We start from the raw sequence: 19,727 nt of genomic DNA, 5'->3' as shown, positions 1-19,727 counted from the left end.
TCAGAGTGAAAGAGTCCTGTGATCAATTAATGATGTCTGCTATTGGCAGTTATTCACTATCCCAGAACCAGAGGAAAGATGAAAGTAAAATGTTCTAAGACAGTGTTTCCCAAACTTGGCTTATGATAAGAATTACCCGGAGGTACTTGTTAAAAATAGATTTCAGATTCTTCAGCATGAGATTCGAATCCAAGAGGTCTGGAGTGAGGTCTTTAAATCGGTACCTAGCAAGCACCTACATGAGTCATAGAATCAAGCAAGTCTGGAAACATTATTCTAAGGGAGGGTGGGTTTCCAGGACTCCCTATTCAAGAGAAGGAAATACAGAAAGATGGAATATCAGAACCCAATCCTGGGGGAAGAAAGGGAAGAATGGCAAACTCAGGCAGACAGGACTCCAGGCCCCTACACTTTCGTGAGGGCTTTGTATAAACTCTGAAGTCCTAGCTGGAGTCCCGTGAACATATCAGTGTTGGAGAATGAGCAAATCACTGAGTTTTAGAAATACACTTCTCAGGATCTTGTTTAACTTTCACTTGTCCACACTCAGATCCCTGTGCCTTACTTCTGCCACATCTGGTTTAAGATGATCTAGAGAGGCCTCAGAGGAATGGTACACGTAATCACATGAAGAAGTCACAAAGGTCTGCATTTGTCAGTCAGAAAACCAAAGGCCGAGAAGGAATGGGATCTCTCCTGTGCAGCATGAATGTCTTCTGAGTAGTCTCACCACATCCCTGACATGAGGGATCCCCTGAACATCAAACAATTAGTTTAGACACATTTTAATAAATCCCAGCTCATCGGTGGGGGTTCAGTTCCGGAAACTAGTCCCCCATCTTAATAAAATAAGAGCTCCTATAAATAGGCATAACAAATGTAGACCAAAATCCCAACATCAGCACTGTGTGCTTATGCTTTATGCTTTTATGTAAGGAGATGGTGGGTCTTGGATACATATTCAATGAAGAATCTATACATATATCATGTAATAAAAACTGGATAACTAATATGAACTGAGCACTTACTCTGCACCCACAAACTATCTTAAGGCTTGTCTTAGTCAATTTTCTGTTGCTATAACTGAGTACCTGAGACTAGGTAATTTATAAAGAAAAAAATTATTTCTTATAGCGCTAGAGACTGGAAAATCCAAGGCCTAGGGGCTGCATGGGTGTGGAACTTCTTGCTAGTTAGGACTCTCTGTAGAGTCCCAAGGCAGCTCAGGGCATCTCATGGTGAGGGGGCAGAGCATGCTAGCTCAGATCTCTTTCTCTTCTGATAAAGCCTCTGGTTCAATCATGGGCGCCCTACCATGATGACCTTATCTGATTCTAATTACCTTTCAAAGGCCTCACCTCCAAATGCCATCAACATATGAATTCGAATATTAAGTTTCTAACACATGAAATTTGGGAAACACATACAAACCATAGCAAGCTTTTTTATGTATACATTTATTTTATCCTCTCTAAAACCCACAAGGAAGGTACCATTATTTTACCTATTTTATAACTATGAAATTGACGCACAGAGTTTATAAGTAATTCCCAAGATCACATAGCTGATGTATGCCCATATTAGTTATCTATTGCTAACTTAGCAATTTAGAATAACACCATGCATCTCAGTCTCTGCTGCTCAGAAATCTAGGTGTGGCTAGGTGGGCTCTCTAACTCAGGGTTTTTCACAAAGCTGCAAAGTGTCTTCAGAGACTGCAGTCATTTTAAGGCTTGATTGGAGAAGCATCTACTTCCAAGCTCATTTACTGGCAATTGGTAGGATTCAGTCCCTTGGGCTTATTTGACGGAGGGTCTCTCTGTTTCTTGCCATGTCAGCCTTTCTGTAGGACATGGCAGTTGGTTTCCACTACAGTGAACAAGAGAGCAGTTAAGGAAGACAGAGCAAGATGGCTGCTAAGATATCTTTCTGCAACTCAATAGTGGGAGTGACATCCCATCATGGTTGCTATATTCTTTTCATTAGAAGAAAGTCCTTAGGTCCAACCCACATTCAAGGGGAGGGGATTACATAAAGGCATGAATACCAGGTGGCTGGGATCACTGGAGGCCATTTTAGAAGCTGCCTACAACAGTAGCAACGATCTAGACAGTGAGGCTCCAGAGCTGCCCTCCTAGTGCCAAGAAGCACGAGAATGATAAATGCAGAATTCAGGAATGTGGTTATTCCCACTGAGGGAAGGAAGAAGATGGGATATAAGAGGAGCATACAGGTGGATGCAACAATACTGATAGTATTCTAGTTTTTAAATGGATATTCACTTTATTATCATGCTATATAATTCACATGTAGGTTATGTGAAATCTTTTGGATGCAGCAAATATTATACAATAATTTAAAAACATTATCTGCTTATTTTATTTGTGAAAAGTGACAAGAACAAATGCTAACTCTGAAGAATCAAGACTATTTGTGTACTTCGACTGGTGATATGCAACAGGACTACACATAAGAAATAACTGGGGAACATTTAAAAAATAATAGATTTTATTTTTTAGAGTAGTTCAAGGTTTATAGAAAAGCTGGGTAGAAAGTATAAAGAATTCCCATATCCCCTCTTCCCACCCCCAGTTCTCCCTATTATTAACATCTTGCATTAGTGTGGTACATCTGTTAACAATTGGTGAGCCAATATTTACACATTATTAATAGCTAAGTCTGTAATTTAGATTAGGGTTCACTCTTTATGTTGTGCATTCTATGAATCTTGATAAATGTTTACTGGCATATGTCTGCCACTATAATACCATACAAAATACTTTCCCTGCCTTAAAATTCCTTATGCTCCACCTGTTCATTCCTCCCTCCTCCCAAACTCCTGGAAACCACTGATCTTTTTATTGTCTCCATAGTTTTGCCTTTTCCAGAATATTATTTACAGTAGTTGGAATCATACATTGTGGAGACATTTTCAGATTGGCTTCTTTCACTTATTAATATGCACTTAAGGTTTGTCCATGTCTTTACATGGCTTCGTAGCTCACTTATTTTTAATCACTGAAAAATATTCCATTGTATGGATATGACACAGTTTGTTTATCCATTTAGGTATTGAAAGACATCTTGGTTGTCTCCAAGTTTTTGGAATTATGAATAAGGTGCTATAAACATTTGTGTGTGCAGGTTTTTGTGTGGACATGTTTTCAACTTATGTGGGTGAATACCAAGGGACATGATCATTGGATCATATGGTAAAAGTATAGTTAGTTTTGTAAGAAACTGCCAAACTGTTTTCCAAAGTGGTTGTATTATTTTGCATTCCCACCAGCAATAAATGAGAGTTCCTGTTGCTCCTCATCCTTGTCAACATTTGATATATTATCTCTTTGTTTTAATTTGCAATTCCCCAATGGTATGTGATAATGAACAGCTTATTTGTCACTTGTATATCTTCTTTGGTGAGGTGTCTATTCAGATTGTTTGCCCATTTTTAAATTGTGGTAGTTTTTTCCTCATTGTTGAGTTTTAAATGTTCTTTGCGTATTTTACATACAATTACTTTATCAGATATGTGTTTTGCAAATGTTTTCACCCAGTCTGTGGCTTATCTTTTTAGTCTCTTAACAGTGTCTTTTGTCAATTAGAAGTTTTTAACTTTAATGAAGTCCAACTGATCTTTTTTTTTTCTTTCATTGATTATACTGTTTTGTTGTGTCTAAAAGGTCATTGTCAAGCCCAAGGTCATCTAGTCTTTCTCCTATGTTATTTTCCAAGTGTTTTATAGTTTTGTCTTTTACGTTTAGGTCTGTGTTTCATTTTGAGTTAACTTTTGTCAAAGGTATAAGATCTGTGTCAAAATTCAGCTTTTTGCATGTGGATATCCAGTTGTTCAAGCATCATTTGTTGAGAAGACTGTCTTTTCTCCACTGAGTTGCCTTTGCTTCTTTGTTAAAGATCAGTTGACTGTGTTTAGGTGGATCTATCTGTGGGCTATCTGTTCTGTTCCATTAGTCTGTCTAGTCGTTCACCAATACCACATTGTCTTGATCACTATTGCTTTATAGTAAGTCTTTAAGTTAGGTAGTGTCAGTCCTCTGCTTTATTTTTCTCCTTCAATATTGTTTTGGTTATCTTGGGCCTTTTGGCTCCCTTTAGAATCAGTCCATTGGTATCTGCAAAATAACTTGCTGGGGTTTTCATTGGGATTGTGTTGAATCTATAGATTAAGTTGGGAAGAGCTGACACTTTAACAATATTGAGTCTTCTTACTGATGAACCATGATAATTTTTAATAGCTTTATGGAGACATAATGCATACACCATAAAATTAACCCATTTAGGTTATAGAATTCAATGTTTTTTGTACATTGAATGAAGTATGTTGATAAGTTTGCACAGCCATCACTACTATCTAATTTTAGAATATATTTGTCTCCCCAAATAAACTCCACGCACATTAGTAGTCTTTCCTTATATGTCCCTGCCTCCTACTCCAGTCTTAGGTAACCACTAACATACTTTCTGTGTCTGTCGATTTTCCTATTCTGGACATTTCTGGACATTTTATATAAATGAACATTTTATATAAATACAATATATGGTCTTTGTGACTTGCTTCTTTCTTTTTTTGAAACGTCGTTATGTGTTCAAGGTTCATCCATATTGTGGCACATATTAGTATGTTATTTCTTTTTAATTAGAATAATGTTTTACTGTATAGATATACCACATTTTATTTATCCATTCACCAGTTGATGAACATTTGTATTGTTTCTACTTTTTGGCTATTATAAATAATGCTACTATGAACATTTTTGTACAAGTGTTTGTATGAATGTATGTTTTCATTTCTCTTAGGTATATGCATAGGAGTGAAATTACTGAGTAACTTATGTGAAACATTTTGACGAACTGTCATATTGTTTCCCAAAGTGATTGCACCATTTTACAAATCACACTGGCAAGGTAGAAGGGTTGCAATTTCTCCACATCCTCACCAACACTCGTTATTACTTGTCTTTTGAAATTACAGCCCTCCTAATCGTTGTAAGGTGGTATCTCATTGTGATTTTGATTTGCATTTCCCTAATTACTAATGATGTAGAACATCTTTTTAGGTGCTTCTTGGTCATTTGTATATCTCTCTTGGAAAAATGTCTATTCAGATCCTTTGTCCATTTTAAAATTGGGTTATTTGTATTTTTATTATTGATTCATGAGAGATTTTAAAAATACATGCTGGTTACAAGTTCTCTATTAGATAGAACATTTGTAAATATTTTCTTTCATTCTGTGGGTTGTTGTTTCACTTTCTTGATGACATTTTTCATAACATAAAAGTTTTTAATATTGATGTAGTCCAGTTTGCCAGATTTTTTCTCTTACTGCTTGTGCTTTTGGTACAGTATATAAAAACCTTAAGAAAGTAGAAAAATAAAAGCAAATTAAACCCAATATAAGCAGAAAGACGGAAATATTATCTAATCAAAGTTTCCAAGGACTTACTCCTAGTTTTTGTCTAAGAGTTTTAACACTTACATTTATGTCTATGATCCATTTTGGGGTGTTTTTTGTGTATGTTTTTTGAGGTAGGAGTCCAAATTTATTCGTTTGCATGTGAATATCCAGTTGTTTTAGTTCTATTTGTTGAATGATTGTTCTTTCTCCCTTGAATTGTCTTGGCACTCTTGTTGAAAATCAATTGACCACAAATGTAAGGGTTTATTTCTGTACTTTCAATTCAATTCGATTGATCTTTATGTCTGTCCTTATGCCAGTACCACACTGTTTTAATAGCACTGTAATTTCGTAGCAAGTTTTGAAATCCGGAAATGTGGGTCTTCCAACTTTGTTCTTTTTAAAGATTGTTTTAGCTATTTTAGGTCTCTTGAATTTCCATGTGATTTGAAGATTGGCTTTTCCACTTTTGCAAAAAAGGCAAGTTGATATTTTGACAGGGACTGTGTTAACCCTGTAGATCAATTTGGGAGTATTGCCATCTTAACAATATTAAGCCTTTCAATCCATGAACATGGATGTCTTTCAATTTGTTTAGATGTTCTTTAATTTCTTTCAACACTATTTTATAGTTTTCAGCGTACAAATCATGCAATTCTTTTGTTAAATTTATTCCTAAGTATTTTTTTGATGCTATTGGAAATGAGTTTGTCTTCTTAACTTTATTTTCAGGACGTTTATTGCCTGTGTATGGAAAGAAAACATTTTTAAATATTGACCTTGTATCTTCGCTGAACTTATTTAATTTTACTTTTTTTTAGTGAATTCTTCTGGATTGTCTATCTACAAGACTGTGTCATCTGAAATAGAGATAGTTTGACTTATTTCTTTCCAATGTACTTACCTTTTCCCCCAATTTCCTTGCCTATTTATTCTGGCTAAAACTTTAGAATCCTAGTAGAATGTTGAATAAAAATGGCAAAAGTGGACATCCTTATTTTCTTCCTGATATTAGGGGAAAAATACTCGGATTTTCACCATTAAATGTACTGTGAACTGTGTTTTTTTCTTACATGTCTTTTATCATGTTGAGGAGGTTTTCTTCTCATAATTTGTTGAGTATTTTTAATTTGAAAGGGCATTGAATTCTTTCAAATGCTTTTTCTGCATTTTTGAAATGATAATTTTTTTGTCCCTTTTTCTATTAATATGGTATATGACCTGAATTGATTTTCAAATATTAAATCAACTTGCATTTTTGGAATAAATCCCATTCAATCATAGTGTATAATCCTTTTCATATGCTGCTTCAGTTTATTAATATTTTGTTAAGGATTTATGTAAGTATATTAATAAGAGATATTAGTCTATAGTTTTCTTTTCTGTGATTTTTTTTTATTTTTAATATCAGGGTAATACTGGCTTCACAGAATTAGTTGGGAAGTAGTCCTCTTCTATTTTTGGGGAGATTTTAGGAAGGACTGGTATTACTTCTTCTTTGAATGTTTGGTAGAATTCACCAGTGAAACCTTTTATGCATGGGCTTTACTTCATGAAAAGTTTTAAAACTATTAATTCAGTTTCTTTACTTGTTATAGGTATTTTCATATTTTCTATTTCTTCTTGGATAAGTTTTGGTAATTTATGTCTTTCTACACATTTCACCTAATTTATCTAATTTGTTGGCATTTAATTGTTTATAGGATTCTTTTATATATATATATTTTTATTTCTGTAAGGTAGGTAGTGATGTCCTCTCTTTCATTCCTGATTTTCATAATTTGAGCCTTCCTTCCCTCCCCTCATTTTTTTGGTAACATTAGCTAAAGGTTTATCAATTTTGTTGATCTTTTCAAAGAACTAACTTTTTTCTTTATTGTTTTCTATTCTTTATTCCATTTTTTTAATCTAATCTTTCTTGTTTCCTTCTTTCTGCTTGTTTGGGTTTAGTTTGTTTTTATTTTCTGGTTTCTTGAGGTGGAAGTTTATCAATTTGAGATCTTTCATATTTTTAAAATTTAGGCATTTTCAGCTATAGATTTTCGTCTGACCACTACTTTAGCTGCATTTTATAAGTTTTAGTATGTTGCGTATTTGTTTTTATTTATCTCAAAGAATTTTTAAATTTTCCCTGTGATTTCTTCTTTGCCCACAGGTGATTTTGCTAGTGTGTTGTTTAATTTCCACATATTTGTGAAGTTCCCAAATTTTCTTCTGTTATTGATTTCTAATTTGATTCTCCCGTGGTCAGAAAACATATTTTACTTTGTATAATTCCAATCCTTTTAAATTTATTGAAGCTTATTTTTTGGCTTACTTTGAGGTATATCCTAAATAATGTTCCAATGTGTGCTTGAGAAGAATGTGTATTCTGCTGCCATAATGCGGAGTGTTCTATAGATGTCTTTTAGGTCTAGTTGGCTTAGTGTTGTTCAAATCTGCTTCCTTCTAGCTCTTTTGCCTAGTCATTCTACCCATTATTGAAAGTTGAGAGTATTGAAGTCTCCAACCATTATTGCTGAATTGCCTATTTCAATTCTGTCAGTTTTTGCTTTATGTATTTCGGGTGGGTCTCTGTTGTTAGATGCATACATATTTATAATTGTCATATCTCCCAGATGGAGAGACTCTTGCCAATATAAAATGTTCTTCTTTAGTAACAGGGAAACTTTTTTCTACAAGTAAGCTAGGGCTGGGGCTGGGGCCCCAGTATTCTTGGCCTGCTGTGCTTAGTGTAGAGCTTCTGTCCTATGAATGGGTCTGGGTGGAGGAAGGGAGGCTGGTCTTCTCTGCAGTGCCAATCATAATAGAAATTCTGCAACATGGGGCTAGAGATTACAAAGGCCAGTGGTCAGCCCCTGCCAGGGTGAAATCCTAGTCCCAGAGTGGCAGCTGAGGGGAGTGGGAGCCTTCTTCTTGGCCACACCAGTTTGTGGTAGAGCTTCTGTAACATGGAGCTGGGTATGAGGTTGTGGGGGGATGGGGAAGGGGACGGGTTTTGGCTCAGATGCCATAGACTCTCACTGTTCTTACGAAGATTAGGTAGGTTTTCCTGAATGACTATTTCCCCCTTTGCCTTATACTCTCAGGGCAATTTCCAGATTATTTCTAAAATACAATTTTCACCAAATTTTTGTTTCTTTGGGAGAAAGTCTGCCAAGATTTTTACCTTGCCTCTCTGAAATTTCAGCCGTCCATGACAAATTTTTAAAAGAATAAATAGGACTAGGTAGAGTCTGTTTAGTTTGAATACCACTTAAACCTCCTGACTGTTGAGGTTGCCATTTCCAGAAATGACTAAAAACAAGACATAGACCTTGGCAGTACCAAATTTTAAAGAAATAAGATTTGGCTGCTGAGTGGCCACATCTTTGCCTTTTACTTCTCTGAGAGATCAGTCTCATTACTCAGCAACTCAAAATTATGGCAGCAATAAAAGCACAATTGCATCTGTGTGAAGGGCTAACCCGAGCTCAGTGTTTTGGATTGCTTATGAGCTCTGTGGGCAAATGCCAAGGCAAGAGTCTGATTAGCAAGAGACCATAGATTTTTTTTTGAATTCTAATTATGTAGTTAAAAGGGAAAGTAGAACTTCGTAGAAATAAGTAAAGAACTGCCATTCTCAAACTGGGTGATGCTTGTCGGAAGAAGATGTAGTGGTGGGCTGATGTAGGCTGGAGAGGTCTCAGATCCAGAGGTCAGCATGCTTACTGGGCAAAGGTATTTGAATGTGTATTATTAGAAGGCCAAAGGCATCCCACCAGCCAGGCAAGGAGATGCTGGGAGAGAAGAATGATGAGTAGTCTTGGCAGGTGGTCAGCTCCAGGGACATCCAGCTGTTTCCTATTCTTCACAGCCCTAGGAGAGTGGAGACTGAGGCATAAGCCAGATCCCATTGTTGATGGGGCACAAAGTCAGAATAGGACCCAGCACCAGGCTGGCAAGGGTGAATCATGAACAATAAGCTAGAGGAATCTTAAATTCCCCCAAGTACCTAATGATTGGATCTAGAGCTTGAGGTGAGAGCTGATTAGCTTTAGCTATAGGCATTCCAGACCCTTAGTGGAAGAGAATTATATGGAAGAATGCAGCTCTCTTTACTGGACAACTCAGATAATAATAATCATGATAGTAATAGTGGTAGTATCAGCAGCAACAAACACTTATATAACACTTACAATGTGCCAGTCTCTCTTCTTGACATATATTTAATCTTTACAAAAAGTAAATCTAGCTTCACCTCCATTTTAGAGATGAGAAATCTAGACACAGAAAACACGTAAGCATCAGCATGTACGGGAGCCAGGGTTCAAGTCCGGGTAATCTGGCTTCGTGGTCCATGTCTTAACCCCTCCACACTACCACATCAGATGTCTAGGAATCTATTTTCTCATCCTTAGATAGGAAGGATGATAGATACCTTCTCAGACTGTAGGTGGGAGTAAATGAATGTGGAAGCACACGTAAGCTAAGAATTACAGCCTTTATGCTTGTTGTTGTTTATAATACCCCCAGCCATCCCTCAAATACAATCCCTTTTGCCAGCTTTTTGTAATAATTGAAAATGAGCTGGAGATGGAAGGCTTCATCTCTGTTGTAATGTTTTATTGCTTAAGATGGGTAGGGCACACAGGTATTCATTGCATTATTCTTTATAGCTTTTTGTATCCCTCAAATATTTCATAATAAGCTAAAAAACCAAAATGAGTATATGCCAGGGTGGGGTAAGGAGAGTGGACATCAGAATACATAACCCTGGCATGGTCTTAATGCCAGCTTTGTTGACTTGACACTATGGCTCTTGGGCCACTCTAGTTTTCTAGACACCATCTGGAAACATCTGGAAAGAAAACAAACATTTCAGGCAGCGAGATTTTACATTGGGAAAAGGGAGCTGAGAAGGAGAGGACAGAAAAGTAGGAGAAAAACTAGCCAGTGTATTATGTGCTAGAAGAAGCCGAGGGAAAAGGGCAGAGAAAGGCTTTCAAGAGGCTGAGCATGATGAGAAGCAAGGAAAGGCCACTTAATGAGGCAAGTAGAAAGCCCCTAGTGATCTTCCAGAGGGCAGCTTCAGAGTCTGTCAATAAGTCACCTCTTTCTACAGTAAGATTGATATATTTTATCCACAGATAATTGATACATTTTATATATGTTATATATATAAATATATATCACAGATAATTTACATATAATATAATACATAAAATATATTATTCAATTGGTTTAGTAAAGGATAGATCCCAAAGAAGAATTGTCACCAAGGATAAAAGAGGAACTATTAATAAAACATAATCGTAACAAAGTTTAGCTTAGCATCTTGGAATTCCAGGCAAAAAGTGAAATACAGAAGCTATAAAGCTCAGATAATTAGAATGAAAGCCACAAGCCTGTTCCTCAAGATAAGCATTTTTTCCCCATCTAGAGTTGGCCTTTGATACCTTGGGATGCTTGAAAGTAGAAAAGGGTAGTTTAAATTGCCCTTAAAAAAGGGAACCCCTTCAAAAAGGGATCAAAGTTAGAATGCATCTTAAAAAATAAAATATTATTAAAATAAGTTTATTTTATTTTACACTTAAAATTGAAGTTGTATATGTAACTATCTGCCCACTCTTTGGATGAATAGAGTGAACCAACTGCTGAATTTTTTTGGTAGAATTTTTCCAACAAAAGTGCATAATAGAATGAAATAACATTCTCAAATTCATGTTTGACTTTGGCAGCATGATCATAAAAAGGGTGTTTTTTTCCCAAAACTCTTTGAACACTCTATCAATTTTCTCAAGAGCTTCTCTTACTCCTTTGATATTCAAACCATTCTCTTTCAAAGTCTTCACAGTATCATCGCCCTTGCTGTTTTCTCCTCTCGAGTTGTTAACTGCTCGAACTCTCCCAAATACTGATTTGTCAAAGCCTTTGCATACGACGCCAGCAGTCCTTCCCCTTCACTTTCAGAGACTTTATGAAATCCTGCTTTTTTGTGATATTTTCAATTATACTTTTGCAATCAACTTGCATTGTATTCCCAGGATATTGATCATCTGTCCACCAGTGAGAGGCTGAGCAATGAAGACGTTGATGGGACAGGAAGGAATAGACCCTAGTGGGAGTGTGGGAGGGATGTGAAAGACTGAGGACTCGTGTCCTAAGTGGCGACCTCTGCTGCCCTAGGTGACCTAGTCATGGCAGGGGTTCAGGTAATGAATGCCTAAATAAGAGCAACCCCTGTACTAAACTCTTACAGTGTTTCTCACGTGGCTCCTTACAAAGATGACCACCGTGGTAAAGAAGCAGTAAACAGGCCGGGCACAGTGGCTCATGCCTGTAATCCCAGCACTTTGGGAGGCCAAGGAGGGTGGACCACGAGGTCAGGAGTTCAAGACCAGCCTGACCAACATGGTGAAACCCCTGTCTCTACTAAAAATACAAAAGTTAGCCAGGCGTGGTGGCACGTGCCTGTAGTCCCAGCTATTTGGGAGGCTGAGGCAGGGGAATGGCTTGAACCCGGGAGGCGGAGGTTGCAGTGAGCTGAGATTGCACCACTGCACTCCAGCCTAGGCAACAGAGCAAGACTCTGTCTCCAAAAAAAAAAAAAAAAAAAAAGCAGTAAACAATATCAGTATGCTTAACAGCAGGTGTACGGCAAAATTGGTGGCACATTTTATATGGCTGTTTCTCATCACCACTGCTGATAAAAGTTGGGGCAGAATGTCCAAACACAGTTTAGTGGAGGTGATTCTGTGAGGGGCTGACCTTAATATGGTCCAACATGTAGTCTGCCTGTATTAGTTATCTATTGCTGTGTAACAAATGACTCCCAACTTATTGACTTAAAACAACAGACATTTATTTTCTCATAATTTCCGTGAGTCAGAAATCCAGAAGTAGCTTAGCTTCAGGTCAGCTAGGGCTGCAGTCATCTGAACATTACCTGAGTCTGGAGGGTTTATTTCCAAGCTCATTCATGTATTGGTTGGCAGAAAGTTTCAGTTCTTGCTATGTGGGTCTTACCCTAGGGTTTCTGATGACATGACTTCCTCTAGATGGAGTGATCCAAGGGAGAGGGAGGGGAAGCAACCAAGACAGAAGACAGTGTCTTTTATAACTTGATCTTAGAAGTGACATACCATCATTTCAGCAGTATTCTATCAGTCACCTGGTACAATGTGGGAGGTGACTGCAGAAGGGTATGAATTCCAGGAGGTGGTAGTCATCTTCGGTAGGAGACAATCTTGGAAACTGACTACTGCACTGCCCCTGGGTTGATTGGCCATGAGGTAGAGGCAGTTTTAATATTGGAGCAGATAACTGGGAAGAGGCAAGAGGTTGAGAGAAGTGGAAAGGGAGGGAATAAATTGAAAGAACTCATGGAGTAAGGGGGTGGAGGCTGTGTCAGGGCTGCTCCAGACAGTTGTGCTAGTTGCGCACTGCACTATTTTAGGAGGTTCCATTTACACAGACAATATATTAGGTGCCTTGAGTGAAGACAAGCACAGCATCTTCTTGGCAGAAGTTTGACATGGAAGGGGCTTCACTATATTCACACCTTTATCATACAGAAATGACCCAGATGTTTCTGGAAGCTGGGTTCGTGGAGCTCATTCTTTGTGTTGGTCAGGTGGGAGGTGGCCACTCAGTGAGGGGGTCTAACTGGCATCTGTGAACTCTTGGCTCTGGTGTGATGCTCCTTTCTTCTGCTGAAGGAGCCAATGGAGGTGAGTATTATGGGAGTGTCACAGGAAATCTGGCTGCACTTGGGGACGGCAACATAACTCGCTAAGGAGGAATAGTGAGGCAGAGCTGCTGTTTTTCTTTTTAGAGTCTGCAGTTCCATTTACACCTCTGTCAAAAAGAGTTGACAGAGACACGATGACTCTGGAATGAAGCCCCAGAGAATATCAAGCCAGAGATGGGAAGCCAGAGAATATCAAGTTATATTTCTCTAACCATCAATGACTTGCTGTATTGCTCTGTGTGATGGGCTGAAATATGTCCCCCCAAGATTCATATGTTGAAGTCCTAACCCCAGTGTCTCAGAACATGACTTTATTTGGAGACAAAGTCTTTAGAGAGGCAATAAGGTAAAATGAGGTCATTAGAGTGGGTCCTAATCCAGTATCACTGGTTTCCCTGTAAGAGGAGATTAGGATGCAGACACCTATGGAGGGAAGACTTTGTGAGGACACAGGGAGAAGACAGTCATCTGGAAGCCAAGAATTGGGGGGGCCTCAGTAGAAACCAATCATACCAACACCTTGATCTTGGACTTCTGGCCTCTAGAATTGTGAGAAAATAAATTTCTATCATTTAAGCCACTCATCCTATAGTACTCTTATAGCAGCCCAGCAAACTATTATACCCTGGACAAGTCTTTACCCTCTATGTGTTCTGGTCTTGCAGTGCTTATAGTGATGGTACCTCATTGGTATGATGTGTGCACATAATGGATATCATGATGAATGTTGCACATATGGCTGCTGCTAACACACGTGGTGCTTTTGTGTAAATTAAAAAAAGATGCCCTGGCCGGACGCAGTGGCTCACGCCTGTAATCCCAGCACTTTGGGAGGCTGAGGCGGGTGGATCATGAGGTCAGGAGATAGAGGCCATCCTGGCTAACACAGTGAAACCCCGTCCCTACTAAAAAAAACAAAAACAAAAACAAAAAAATTAGCTGGGTGTGGTGGTGGGCGCCTGTAGTCCCAGCTACTCAGGAGGCTGAGGCAGGAGAATGGCGTGAACCCAGGAGGCGGAGCTTGCAGTGAGCCATGATCGCGCCACTGCGCTCCAGCCTGGGCGACAGAGCAAGTGTCCATCTCAAAAAAAAAAAAAAAAAAAAAAGATGCCCTTCTCCCAGGTGGCTGCAGTTTTGTCCTGGTATGCTTGGCTTGGTGAGGTAAGCATGGGCTAGATTCCAGTGCTCCCTTGCCCTTAGACTAGGCACACTTGTGCTGGGCACAACCTGCATGTCGTCACATGGTGACTGTGCCAATACAAGGAGCTCTGGATGCCCAGGAAGGAGGGTGGGACACTAGCTCTGACTGGAGCAGCCATTCATGCCACTGCTCTCAAGGGGAAGGTTGAGATGACATCCCTTTCTCCTCATTGCCCTTTCCTAGAACAAACTCAGTGAAAAACTTCAGCAAATGATGCATTAAACTTTTAAATTTACAACACACTTAGCAAGTCTACTATACCTTAATAAGATAACACACCAAAAGGTTGGAGAGAGCTCCTTTTAAACATTTTATGAATTCATGGCTCTGTACTCACGGCCTCATTCTCATTCTCAACTACCGATACTTACAAACCCAGAAATTTACATATTCATGTGTATAGAAATACCACCTAGCTCTCTATATAAATACATTTTAATATCACTTTGAGGAAATCTGTAGACCTGGCTACCTTGCCACAGGTTAATGAATATTTGGTTAGATGAAACTGGCTCTTCCTTGACACATTTCCTCCTGCTAAGCCAAAAGCTCAGGAGATGCCATAATTCTCTTCCCTTTACATGGCACCCTCCAGGTAGCTCAGGAGAGCTGGAGAAGCTCAGGAAGTGGAGTCAAGCAGCCTGAACTGGGACTTGGTGTGGTCATGGGTGGCTGGGGCAAAGTGCTAAGAGAGATCTGTGCCCTTCTCCGTGAGACTTTGTGTAGCTGAAGGTGCTACTTATGGCTTACACCTGCTGATACCTGCAGCTCTGTTCCTGCGACTTTCCCCAGAACTACGGGAGGCCACTTTGCATGTGCTGGAGGAGCAACACCCCTGGGAGTAGCCTTCAACCAATGATTGGTGGGGCTTGTGTATCAAACACCCCCGCATCTCTGCTGGGTGTGTGCACCTGTGATCGTTCTGAGGCATGTGTTTTACAGCATTTTGCAGCGTTTCCTCGTGGGGTTATGCGGCGGTCCCTCGCTGTGGGAGCTGGCTTAATAACACACAAATGTTGGTTGCTTGCCTTTTCCTGTGTCACTTTCTCATTCCTCTACTGGTGTTTCTGGGTCCTCTCAAAATAAATTATTAGTACTTAAATTCTGTCTCAGGGTTGGCTTCTGGGGGAATCTAAACTCTATCCCCCTCCATATTATAAAAGACTCTGCTTCAAACTTTAGATAGAGTCAGCTAATTGCTCTGACCCAAAGAGCCTGGCCAGAGTGGTTCCTGCTGCTAATTTGCTGCTGTAGGGTACATTTATGGCTCACAGCCTGAAATACATCCTGTGTGTTTTACCTACTATGTCTGTAATATCCTATGGACTGGATATTATTATCCCATTTATAAATTTTGAAGTTAATAGAGGAGTCAAGTTTAGGAAGTGGAGGGATGGAAAGCAATTCACAGCCATTGCATACCTATTATAATCTAGATCAAGCTTATCCAACCTGCAGCCCAGGACAGCTTTGAATGTGGCCCAAAATAAATTCATAAACTTTCTTAGAACATTATGAGATTTTTTTTTTTTTGCATTTTTTTTTTAGCTCATCAGCTGTCATTAGTGTTGGTGTATTTTATGGTGGTCCAAGACAATTCTTCTTTCAATGTAGCCCAGAGAAGCCACAAGATTGGACACGCCTGCTCTAGGTGCTTTATATACTTAAAATAAAAACTTAATTTTGAAAGAATAGGAAAGTTGCAAAAATAGGATAAAGCATTTTTGTGTATTTCTTACCTCACTTTCATCTTACAAAAACACATCGTTGGTGTACATACATTTATTTCCTAGCTCTGTCTGATGAAAGCAATGATGCTACCAGCAATGATACCTCAGTAGCAACAAGCATGTCCAGCACCCCAGTCTTGGTCTCTAAACAACGTTCTCCATTAAATGGAACCAGGGTTCCTGGGGGAAACAGCTGATTCTAGGGATGAGAATGGAAAATACAAGATGAGCTTGGAATATCTGGAGGCTTGTCAAAAGAACAGAGGAGCCAGCCTGATGGAGCTCCTGATGGCTGAAGCTGAAATAACTTGAGAAGCAAAATAATAATGTTGGTACTGGACTTTAAGCCAGATAATAAACATATACACTAAAATTTTAAACTTTTTACAACCCCATGAATAGATATTACTATCCTCAGTTTATAAATTCTTGAGGTAATGGAGGAGTCAAGATTCAAATCTAGGTTCAAATAGGAACAAAGCTCCACTGTACGTCCCCATTGTGGAAGGGCAAATAGAGTCTCTCCAGGCATTCAAGCTTTCGCTTCTGCTTTGAGTTGAGCAACATGCAAACCTCTACCCATGCGAGAGTGGGTTCTATTTTCTTTCTCCACCTTTCCATCTTTCCAGCAAACCTGTAAGTCCTACTGGCCTCACACTGACTCACAGTGTCACTGTTTTGTTTACTCTACCAGCTTAAATCAGAGGTCACTTGGCAAGAGCTTTACAATAATCCCCCTTTTTAAAGTCTCCTGATGTTCCAGTTGTTTTAGAGCAACTCTCCCATTCTCATCTATAACTGAGACACAGTCTCACGTCCTATCTGGGGAATTCCGGGGGATGGGAGGGAGTTAAAATAAGAAGTAGAGAGGGCAGGGGCGTGGAAACTTGACATCCCATTCTTAATCACCCCTCTGTGCCTTGATGCCTTCCTGATAGCAGGTGTACTGATTCCTTATTTGCTCAGATTTCCTGGGGGGTGGTGAAGAGAGCTAAATACTCCCACACGACTATAAAAATAACGAAGGTGATGAATGGCCCCAAACAGCAAGGAAGGGAAGAAAGGCATTCCTTTCCCGCTTTTCCTGGGCTGTAGATAAATCACATCTGTCGTGGCTGGGGCCGTGGAGCTCTAGCTGTGATGTGGTTGGGGTGGCTAGCTGCCAGACCCTCCTCCCCTTCCAGCAAGGAGGCTGACCCTGCTGGCTAATTTTGAAAAGAAAAAAGGAAGCAGGGGTCCATTCCTCTTAACGGCTCAAGGCCCGGACTCTCTAGGGCCTCAGGGCCTTCACCTCCACACTGGTGCTGCTTCCTTGTGGACAGCAGAGCCAACCTGTGTGCTTAGGGCATGTCTGTCCTTTGCTGCACCTGCAGCTGACTGCTTAGGTGGGTTGAATGCAGACTGGCCCAGAGGCAGAGGGATGCCTGAGATGACCTCTGACAGGCTCCTTCCTGTCACAAGTTTGGATCACAAGATGGGTTTGGAGTTCTGGCCCAGAATCAGTCAGTGATAAAGCTTTGCCATTTTAGAACTATAAAGGGAAGCAGTGGGCCAAAACCTGGGAGTCACCCTTGACTCTTCCTTCCTTCCCATTTCCTATGTCCCATAGGATTCCCTATCTTAACAATTTGACCTCTTTAACATCTCCTGCTTGTGCCTCTCTCTTTCTAGGGCCCTTGCCTTAGGGCAACCCCCTCCTCTCTGCCTGAATTGATGTCAGGACTTTCTGGTGGTCTCCTGTCTCCACTCACATCCTCTCTAATTTACATTCTACAAACAGCCAGAGCAAGCACTCATCTCAGTACACATCTCCCCCAGTTAAAACCTTTCTATGGCTCCCGTTGTCACAAAGACAAAATCCACATTCAACTGCATGGTGTACGTGGTCTTGCATGACCAGGCCCCTGCTTCTCTCTCCCCCTTTGTCTCTTATTGCTCTTCAGCAACTCTAATCTCTGAGACAGCTGAATCTCCCTATGAGTCCCTAAATAAGACTTGCTTTTTCTTGCCTTCTATAGGTGCTCAAACATGTTCCTATTTATTATTAGAGCTTCAGCTGCAGCGTTACTTCCTCTAGGAAGCGTTTCTAAGGCTAGCTTAAAGAGGTCTGCCTCTGCTGTCACAAGGAAGCCTCCTGACATTATCCATCTTGCAATCTCATCAGACTCCTTAATAATAAGGTTCGTCCAGATGCTATTCTAGCACATGAGCTGACTAATTGAATGCTCATACCCATCTTCTGTTTAGCATCTTCATTTTACAGATGATGACGCTGAGGTACAAAGCAGTTTGGTGACTTTTCCAAGGTTTCAGAACTTGCATGTGACAAAGTCAGGCTTGAGCTTAGCCCATGCTCTTGACCACTGTGCTGTACCATGTGTGTTAAGTGACTAGCAGAGAGGATTGCTTTCTCACAGTTATGTAATTTTCCTTGGAGCAGCTGGGCTGAGCTCCTGGAGCTGTAATCAGAATCTCTAGAGTTGCACCTGAACTGGAAGGCCTTCCAGATTGGCAAGTTATATCCTGAGCATGGACCACCTGCTTTTATAGATAAAGTTTTAATGGGACACAACTACTTCTGTTCATTTACACATTGTCTGTGGCTGCTCTGGTGCTACAATGACAGAGCTGAATGGTGACAGAGAACTTATGGCCTGCAAAGCTTAAAATATTTACCATTTGGCCCTTTAAGAAAAGCTTTGTAGACCCCTGTCAGACAACCCCATATACTTAGTAAATGGCTGAGCTGGGATGGGGACAGAAACCTTTCAGGCTCCAGACTCCAGAACTTCCAAATTCTGCACACCAACTTCCAAGGCATCTCCCTGCAGCCAGGTGCTGGGACAGGTTACACACAGTAGCCACAGGAATATGAAAGGTGGGAACAAGGACCATACATACCTTGAGCTCCGTCAGCTGCGTTCCTCCTTCTTCCCTACCCACCTCTCTGTGTTGTCCCCTTCCTACTCAGTGTCTGATGTCTTAGCTGAGGCTGTTGGTCTGCAGCACTCGTGGGCCTCTGCATCAGAGTCTCCATTCCCTTGTTAAGCCCAGTTCCTTCTGGAACAGCTGGGCAGCCTCCTTTTGCCTGGTGCCAGCTCGCTCCCTCTAGGCAGGTGCCAAGAATTGAAATCCAGATCTCCTCCAGCCTACTCCCTCCTCTGGGCCCCGTCACTCCACACTGGAGAGCCACAGATGGAGTTCGTTATAAAAGTGCATCAATAAATGGAATTGGGGACTGGGTGCAGTGGTTCACGCCTGTAATCCCAGCACTTTGGGAGGTTGAGGCGGGCAGATCACCTGAGGTCAGGAGTTCACGACCAGGCTGGTCAACGTGGTGAAACCCCATCTCTAAAGTACAAAAATTACCTCCTGGGCATGGTGGCAGACACCTGTAGTCTCAGCTACTTGGGAGACTGATGCAGGAGAATCACTTGAACCTGGGAGGCAGAGGTTGCAGTGAGCCGAGATCGCACCACTGCATCCAGCCTGGGAGACAGAGCGAGACTCCATCTCCAAATAAAATAAAATAAAGTGAAATAAAATAAAATAAAATAAGGAACTGGGGAAAGAGAAAATTCCTGGCATAGAGAAGAGCTTGTGTGTGTGTGTGTGTGTGTGTGTGTGTGTGTGTGTGTGTGTGTGT

Source organism: Hylobates moloch, unplaced genomic scaffold (genome assembly GCF_009828535.3).
Source record: "Hylobates moloch isolate HMO894 unplaced genomic scaffold, HMol_V3 SCAFFOLD_8, whole genome shotgun sequence".
NCBI lineage: Eukaryota > Metazoa > Chordata > Mammalia > Primates > Hylobatidae > Hylobates > Hylobates moloch.
This window is presented reverse-complemented; position numbering follows the sequence as displayed.